Raw genomic sequence first — 8,019 nt, 5'->3', positions numbered from 1 at the left:
GTATCAAAGATTGATAAAAAAAATAGAAAAAACAAATCTCACTCACCGTTTGTTTTCGCGATATTTGTTTTCATCGCTCCATGCGATATTTGTTTTGTTCATCCATGAACCTAAACATAACTGCATCACACTGACGGAAAATAAACACTTGTCCACGTTATACAGTTAAATAATCTAGAAAATAGAAATTCCTAACCTTTATTAAGATATACTAGTATACAATATGACTGTATAATACTTACATCACATTTCAGCACTGAAATACCTTATCATAAGGTAGGACAAAATAAACTGCCCAGAGAAACAAAACGTAGAAAATCCATATGAAAACCTATAAGCAAAAGTAAGATCACTAGACCAATATCACATCAAACCAATAAAAAACCAGAAGCTGAAACAGAGAAAAAAAACAAGTTTTGTTAGTATTTGTATTTAGAAGGCGATTTAAAAAAGGGAATAGGCGGATATGAACCATCAACTAGTTCGATCCTTTTACTGTAACAACCCTTTTTAGTCAGTAAGTCTGTGCTTGATCTAGATTTCAGATAACCTAATTATTCTACATCTTATAGCTGAGTAATACTGCAGCTTAGCAACTAATTCACAAATCACGGTTAAAAAACTCTGAAACAAAGACAAACAATTGAAATGATGAAACCTTAAGACAAATGAAACCAAAATTTATCATAGTTTTATTTAGGAAGTTTTATCACAGCTGATACAAAGCAAAAACTGGTTAATTAGGCTTCAGAAAAAAAAATCAGACGGGCAAACATGGTGTACATGAAATACTTTTCTTTTGATATTATCAAAACTTTTTAACTTTTCTGCGGATATTATGCGCGTCGCATGGAAGTGAAACTAGGAAAACAAATCGCTCATAAAATATGACCTTTGTAACGAATCAGGCTAGTCACTTATCTAAGCACTTCAATGACAATTCAAACTTGCAAACTTAATCTCGGAAGCAGCAGAGTGCAACCATGCATGTTCTCTACAAGCTCTACGAATTGACCGTACAAAGTAATAATTTTCTTTGTCTTGATTACCCGTTGCTTTCCGATGCTTATACAATGATTAAAATTTACATACTGCTTTGAAAAGCACACTGACCATAATGAATGAATTTTCACTCTTCATTACTTTTCCAAATTTTCATTCCCTTTGATTTTCGCTGCTGCTACATGATTGAAGTGTGGCAAAAAGCATCAAGCCGTTCTATAATCGCGTAATACTTATGAAGTTCTTAATAGTTCTTTCATTTAACATCCTTACTAACGAACCGGGGTTCATTAGATTTGAAAAAAGAAATATTCTTGCAAAAATTAAATTTGTAATCCATTTTGGAGCAAATATTAAATTCCATGTGAATGAACCAAATTTAAAGTTAAACGATAAAAATTTAAAACAAAGAAAGTTATGTCTTTAAAATGCTTCACGATTTCTGCGTTTATCGTTTAATGATTGAAATGATGTTCATACGAGAGTTCAGATTCTTGATCAAATCATCTATGTCACTAAAATGCTTTACGATTTCTGTGTTTAACGTTTAATTATAGAAATGATTTTCATACGAAATAGTTCAGATTCTTCATCACAGTACACCTTTGCTTTAACCTTCGTGTCGCGCAAAGCATCGATCAAAATGCTGCTTGCTATCGTTTCTTTGGTAAGAAATTAAATGTCTAAAAAATACAGATAAGAACGAAAAATCATTCCATAAAGTATACCGTCAGGTTAAAGAATCTGAATGAGCCCTGGGGGGTATCGGCGCTTGGGCCACGATTTGTCAAGCTGGGAGAAGAGTCCCAAGTTTATCAAAAAGAATTGATTTTCACAGTCCGCAGTTAGCTTGACCGCCCGGATCCAGACGCCTTCGTAATTTACCAAACATCCATAGTTATGTTCGGACTCTCCTAAGTATTCGTTCCGATCCAACTGGCCGTACTCTTGGCACTCCCGCATCATGTTGGGGAAAGCAGCCTCGGAATTGGCCAAGATTGCTCCAACCTGATGGCTGGTGGCAAACTCGGACGCTTCCACTATGACGAGCTCTTGTTCCTCGTGCTATTGAATGTCCGACCGGAGGGAAGCTTTATCGAACTAAAATAGCAAGCGACTCGTATTACCACGATGCATACCTTTAATTTTGTTTCACTTAAACAACATTCGTTCATGAAAGGGCCAGTTGTCCATTGGTTCTCAAGAAAACACGCATGGATCGTCCGCCAATACCCTCTTCGCATTCATGGTAGAACTGTGAATTCCGCGTAAATCATTTGTAGTATCAACCAAGTAAGGTTAGCCGCATCGATCAACGATCTTACCTCGCTTCCATGTATTTCACGTTCACAACGTCAGGGTTACACCTGGTACGTTGGTCCGAATGTTTGCAGCCACTATATTGTTTCAATCAATGAAGCACGTGGGATCTGGCACAATTGAAAACTATTTTCGGCAACACAACACGCGTTATTATCTTCGAGTTCCAGATTCCAAATGGCGTTGCAATGCCGAATGACAGATGAACTAGTGTTGGCAGAATCGGGATTCGGAAGATTCGAAGATTCGATCTCTAGACGGATTCCAAAGATTCGAATCCCATTTGACGGATTCTAAAGATTCGAATTGCTGTAAACATTCTATTCACTTTCTGCCATTAGTTTTTGCACTGGTATGCACTTTCGAAAAATAAACACTTCATACAAATCGAAAATGTATTCTCCATTAAAATTGGTTAAACTTCAATTTGTTATACATACATATATGAATGTAATCTCTATATCTATAAAAATGGATGTTTGTATGTTCGTGATGCTAAAACTCAAAATCGGCTGGACCAATCTTGATGACGTCTTCGTATGATTTGTTCCTTTTTACCCAAGGAAGGTTTAGGAAAAAAGAGAATTTGAAAATTCCTAAGGAAAAGCCGGAAAATGGGAAAATTCGGCAAAAACGGCTTTTTTCCATACAAAAAATAAAAAACAAACTTCAGTCTTTAACGAAAATACAAAACGGCTGAACTTATTCTAAGGAAATCTTTTGCCGATTTCTTCCTTTTGGTCATTTTAAGGTTTTAGAAAAATGAAAAGTTTGAAAATTTAAAAGATCAAGGAAAAAAATTAGAAAACTCGAAAAAAGGCTTTTTTTCATAAAAGTAGTATTCGAATTAATAATTTTGAAACACGCATCTTATCTTACATAAATTACCTACATCTTGAGCGAGATGAGATCATCAAGTATCAAATGGGACGATACGTTAACTGCAATGAAGCGCTATGGAGAATATTTTCTTTTGCAATTCATGAGCGATTTCCTACTGTTGTGCATCTCGCAGTTCATTTGGAGAATGCCCATCCAACACAAAATGAACATTTCTCCATACAAAATGGGTCCCGGTTTTGTCAACGGTTCTCTCAACGATCGTCCAGTTAAACCGGGATAATTCATTCGGAGCAAAGCCGGCAAAAACGAAAAAGAGGAGAGCCCTGATGGGCCCCCTTCTCTCTTCTGCCTTCTACAACACTCTCATGCCTCGAGCACACAGCGGGATTCGAACCCAACCTCTCCAACTCCGGTCTGTGTACGCTAACCACTAGACCGGCGCTCTTGCTTGAGAATGGCGCGCTAAATGTACAATATATATCTAGCTACATGCGTTTGCATGCATCGTTAGCGATCGCTAGCGTAGGCCTCAACCAAGAGCAGGCCATTTAAGGCTCTCGCGGGGTCTTCGCGTACACTCTCTGCACTGCCGTACGGTGGAGAGCGTGTAATTGTATGGAGCGAATTGCGCTCTTTGAGGGCTTCGCACTTGTTTGTATCCACGCGTGCTCAGGCTTCATACAAGTTTTGCTCACTCTTCATATAAGTTACGCTCGCGGGCGGGTCGAAAATTGTCGGCCCTGCAGCGCGAATGCGACGGAGCATAAGTCAGTCGCTCCGTCTCGCTCCGATCCACGGGGATAGGCCTGAGTTCATTCAAAATTGGTAGTAGGGTGGTCAAAGAGTGTATTTCAACCTAGAAAATGCAGTACAACGAGCCGAAAAACAACCAGCAACAACTTTGACGAGTTTTGTTTTAACCTGCGCCAGCGATCCTTTCGCAAAAACATTGGTTTATTCGGAAATGCCTCGATATTACACATGGAATGCATCGTGAAAGAAATGGTTACGTAGAAAGCGAGGCCAACCAGTAGACGGACATCCAGTTGTGTTTTCAACTAATGCGTTAGGACGAATATACACAATCCACCCAAAAAACGATGATTGCTTCTATCTTCGGTTGTTGTTGGTTAATGTACGCGGTCCAACATCGTTTGAGTCATTACGTACCGTGAATCGTATCGTGTGTTCAACTTTTCGAGAAGCATGCCAGCAGTTAGAACTATTGGAACATGATGATCAGTGGAATCAAACAATGGACGATGCCATAGCTGCTTTACATGCCACTGAAATTCTTACACACACTTAGCAAAAGAGTGCGTATGATCGATTGATGAAGGTTATCGATGATGGTGGAAGAACGGCACACTCCGCACTAAAATTACCGTTAAACATGCAAGTCAGTGAAACTCCTGTTTGCAACATTTCATAGCAATCAGCTATGGCCCAAGTATTGAAAAATTGTAAACTAATTGTGTGGGATGTGCACAATGGCTCACAAACGGTCTGCGGAACAATAACGGTCGTTTTGGTGGAGCAACTGTATTGTTAGCAGGCGATTTTAGACAAACACTTCCCGTTATTCCAAAATCAACACCGGCAGATGAAGTAAATGCATGTCTCAAATCATCGTATTTTTGGCAATACGTAAAAACCATACGATTGACTATAAATATGCGAGTGCACTTGCAACAGGATAGAAGCGCAAGAGTTTTCTCCAAAGAGCTTCTAAAAATTGGAGACGGACAGATTCCGGTTAATATATCCAGTGGATTAATATCAATTCCGACTACCATTTGCCAATTCACTTCAACTAAAGAGGATCTCATAACTAATGTGTATCCAAATATCACCCAAAATTAAGCTAACGATTGATTGAGTTCACGTGCAAAATTAGCTGCGAAAAATATAGATGTTAATGACCTCAACTGGACAATTCTAAACCAAGTTCCGGGAGATTTGCGATCATACAAATCAATACAGCTTATGAACAATAGCATAGAGGCAAGAATATTAAAAGGGGCTTATAAGCGGACCGAATGTTTAATTCCAAGAATTTCCATGAAATCGAACGATACCCAGCCAGCCAAATGAATGGAAAAATTCATGATTTACCCTCAAATTCATCAAAATCGCTCGATCTTAGGGTGTATGTATATTCCTAGAATTTCCTTGAAATCGATCGATATGCTATTTCAGTTCAACCGAATTCAATTTCCAGTGAATCTTGCATTTGCGATGACAATCAACAAGTCACAAGGGCAGTCGCTGGAAGTGTTTGGCTTAAATCTAGAAATGATTTGGTTTTCTCATGGCCAGCTATATGTTGCATGTTCACGCATAGGAAAATCGGCATCATTGTACATTTACGCACCCGAACAAAAGAATAAAAATGCAGTCTAACAAGCTGCGTTACAATAAAAGCAATAATAAAATCATAATAAAATGATTTCCAATATAATGAATTCAAATTTCTTCTCTATACAGTTTTTTAAAACCAAATTTAACATCACAGGTAGTCAATTTCAAATTTTAGAATATTCGAAACTGCATAATTATTTGACGGGGCGACGTTCGTCGGGTCAGCTTGTAAAATATAATATCTATAAAAGACATGTAAACACTTTCAATAGACTAAACTGAACCCAATGTGATGGAATGGTCTAGGCTTGAGTTATAAATAGTTGCAATATCGTTCCGATGCCTCCCTTTTCGTGCAGGCCAAAGAAGCCACTTTGCCACAATTTTCCAAATCTCGGTGCAAATTTGACCACCAACGCCGTAGTATATCGACGGACGGGATACAAATCCTGATCTTACGGTAGGTGATCACATTTGATACTCTTTTCCTTCTTCCTCGGATGGGAAATGTGATAGAAGGGATCGTTCGACGGTCCAATTGGCGGATATGTCCACGTACTACGATGGCCATAATACTTCGCAGATCTCGTACCGAAGGCCGTTTCTTCATTTGACGATCAATATTGGTGTTTGCTAGGTTTCTACACTTCACGGGCAGTTGCAGAAATTCGAGTGAAAATACTTTCGAAGCTTAAGTACAGTTTGTTGCACCATGAAAAACGGGATGGTGATTGCGTAGGAAAGTAGCATTGGCGTTACAAATATCATCTCAGCTTGGACGAAATATTTTCTCACAAAATACTGTACAGCTGCTATCGTGAATGCTTATCGAGGTGAGGATTTCCTGTTTTGCAATAAAAAGGTTCCCAACAAACCGTCCGGGATTAACTTGTTAGTTATAGTTGTAGTTTGCTCTAGCTTTAAGTATGCACACAAATCAACACGTTCTGAGGTGAAAAAAGACATTACCATTTTCCAATCCCGTGATCTAACTCGTCTTGTTCGTACGCGATTACAATGCGAAATGAGAGCTACCTTAGTTACGGAATTCGATATTTTCCGACCAAACAAGAGATTAAAGCGCCTTTTGTGAGGTATTATTTGCATGCTAGCTACTATCTTGTTTTTCTCAGTCCAATCAATAACAGTTCGTTTACAACAGCATCCATTCGAAGTCTACATATTCTAAATGATGGTGTGAGTTTGCGAGGGATTCTTTTAGGTGACATCTGAAGCTCAGATTGCCTGTCGTTGAGCTGCTCGAAACATTCGGGTAACGCATACTCATAATACATAAACTTACCATACACTCACGAAAATGTTCAAACGGTCATTTTTGTTTTAAAACAGAATGGACAATGCATCTGTTTTCAACGAAGCGTGAACAATGCAGATAGACATCCTGGCCATTCGTTTCTCAAGTACACATAGTTTGACGAACGAAAAAATTAGGTTTTAATAACATGATTCAACAAGACATAAATAAGCTTAGTGAAACAGATTATATCGAGGAATCGCAAAGGACTAACCAAGTTGAAATTTTTGTTCAACATTTAGAAACAAGCGTCTTGTTACCAAGATTTGAGCTTCAAATCGTGTACAAAGCAATCACAGTAACCACAATCAACTTTCGTAGCTAGCGACAATAGTAAATGAACTGTTCCTTTCCACTCAATTATCTTGTAATCTAGTTACAAAAGCACACACACGCATTAGAATGCACGGAACTAACATTATAAGCTTGTTTTATATCATAACAATGAATGTGTGCACCATTTCCCGTCACAAACTTAATTCACACACCGTTCTCCACTAGCACTTTTCCCGGCTTTGCACGGCTTTGCGGATGAAATTGAGCGGAAACCAAAGGTGACTTCTTTGACATCTGGCAAGCTGTCGCTCAATTCTTTTGAATAATAATAAATACACACATTGCATATATATGAGAACGAAAAGCCAATGGGCAAAATAACTAAGTGATGCCTCATTGTTTTGCTCGGTTTAAGCACAATTGTAGGAGTGTTGGCGTGCCTTAAAGTGAAACGCCAGTTAGAAGAAACAATCGCGCGGAATAAAATGTATGCTACTACCTATATGAAAAAGTACACAACTGATGCAGAGGTGCATACCAAAATTTGGGGAATGATTCATAAGTGCATAGCCGGTTACGGATTGGAAGAATCGTCAAAAATTACAAAATTATAGCGTGTTCAAAAGGGCGGTCAAAAAGATCACAAAGATGCATTCGGGCAACATTTAAAAGCAAATTAAGTTCAAGTAAAACGACAAAAAAGTCGTTGCACTGCTGAATTTGGAAAAAATCAATGCAACTTTCATCAGCTCTAACAATTGGCGCTAATGCCGTTTTACCTAACGTTCGACTTGCCAATTTTCAACTCAGCAGCATAATGTGTAATTTGTGCACTAATTTACTTGCATACTGCGAATCTAACTAGTGGGTATATTTACAGAGCCCCCTGAAATGAAAGCTGC

This window comes from Anopheles ziemanni (assembly GCF_943734765.1).
Source record: "Anopheles ziemanni chromosome X unlocalized genomic scaffold, idAnoZiCoDA_A2_x.2 X_unloc_5, whole genome shotgun sequence".
In the NCBI taxonomy this organism is placed as follows: domain Eukaryota; kingdom Metazoa; phylum Arthropoda; class Insecta; order Diptera; family Culicidae; genus Anopheles; species Anopheles ziemanni.
The sequence above is the reverse complement of the archived record's forward strand: the minus strand, read 5'-3'. Positions refer to the sequence as shown.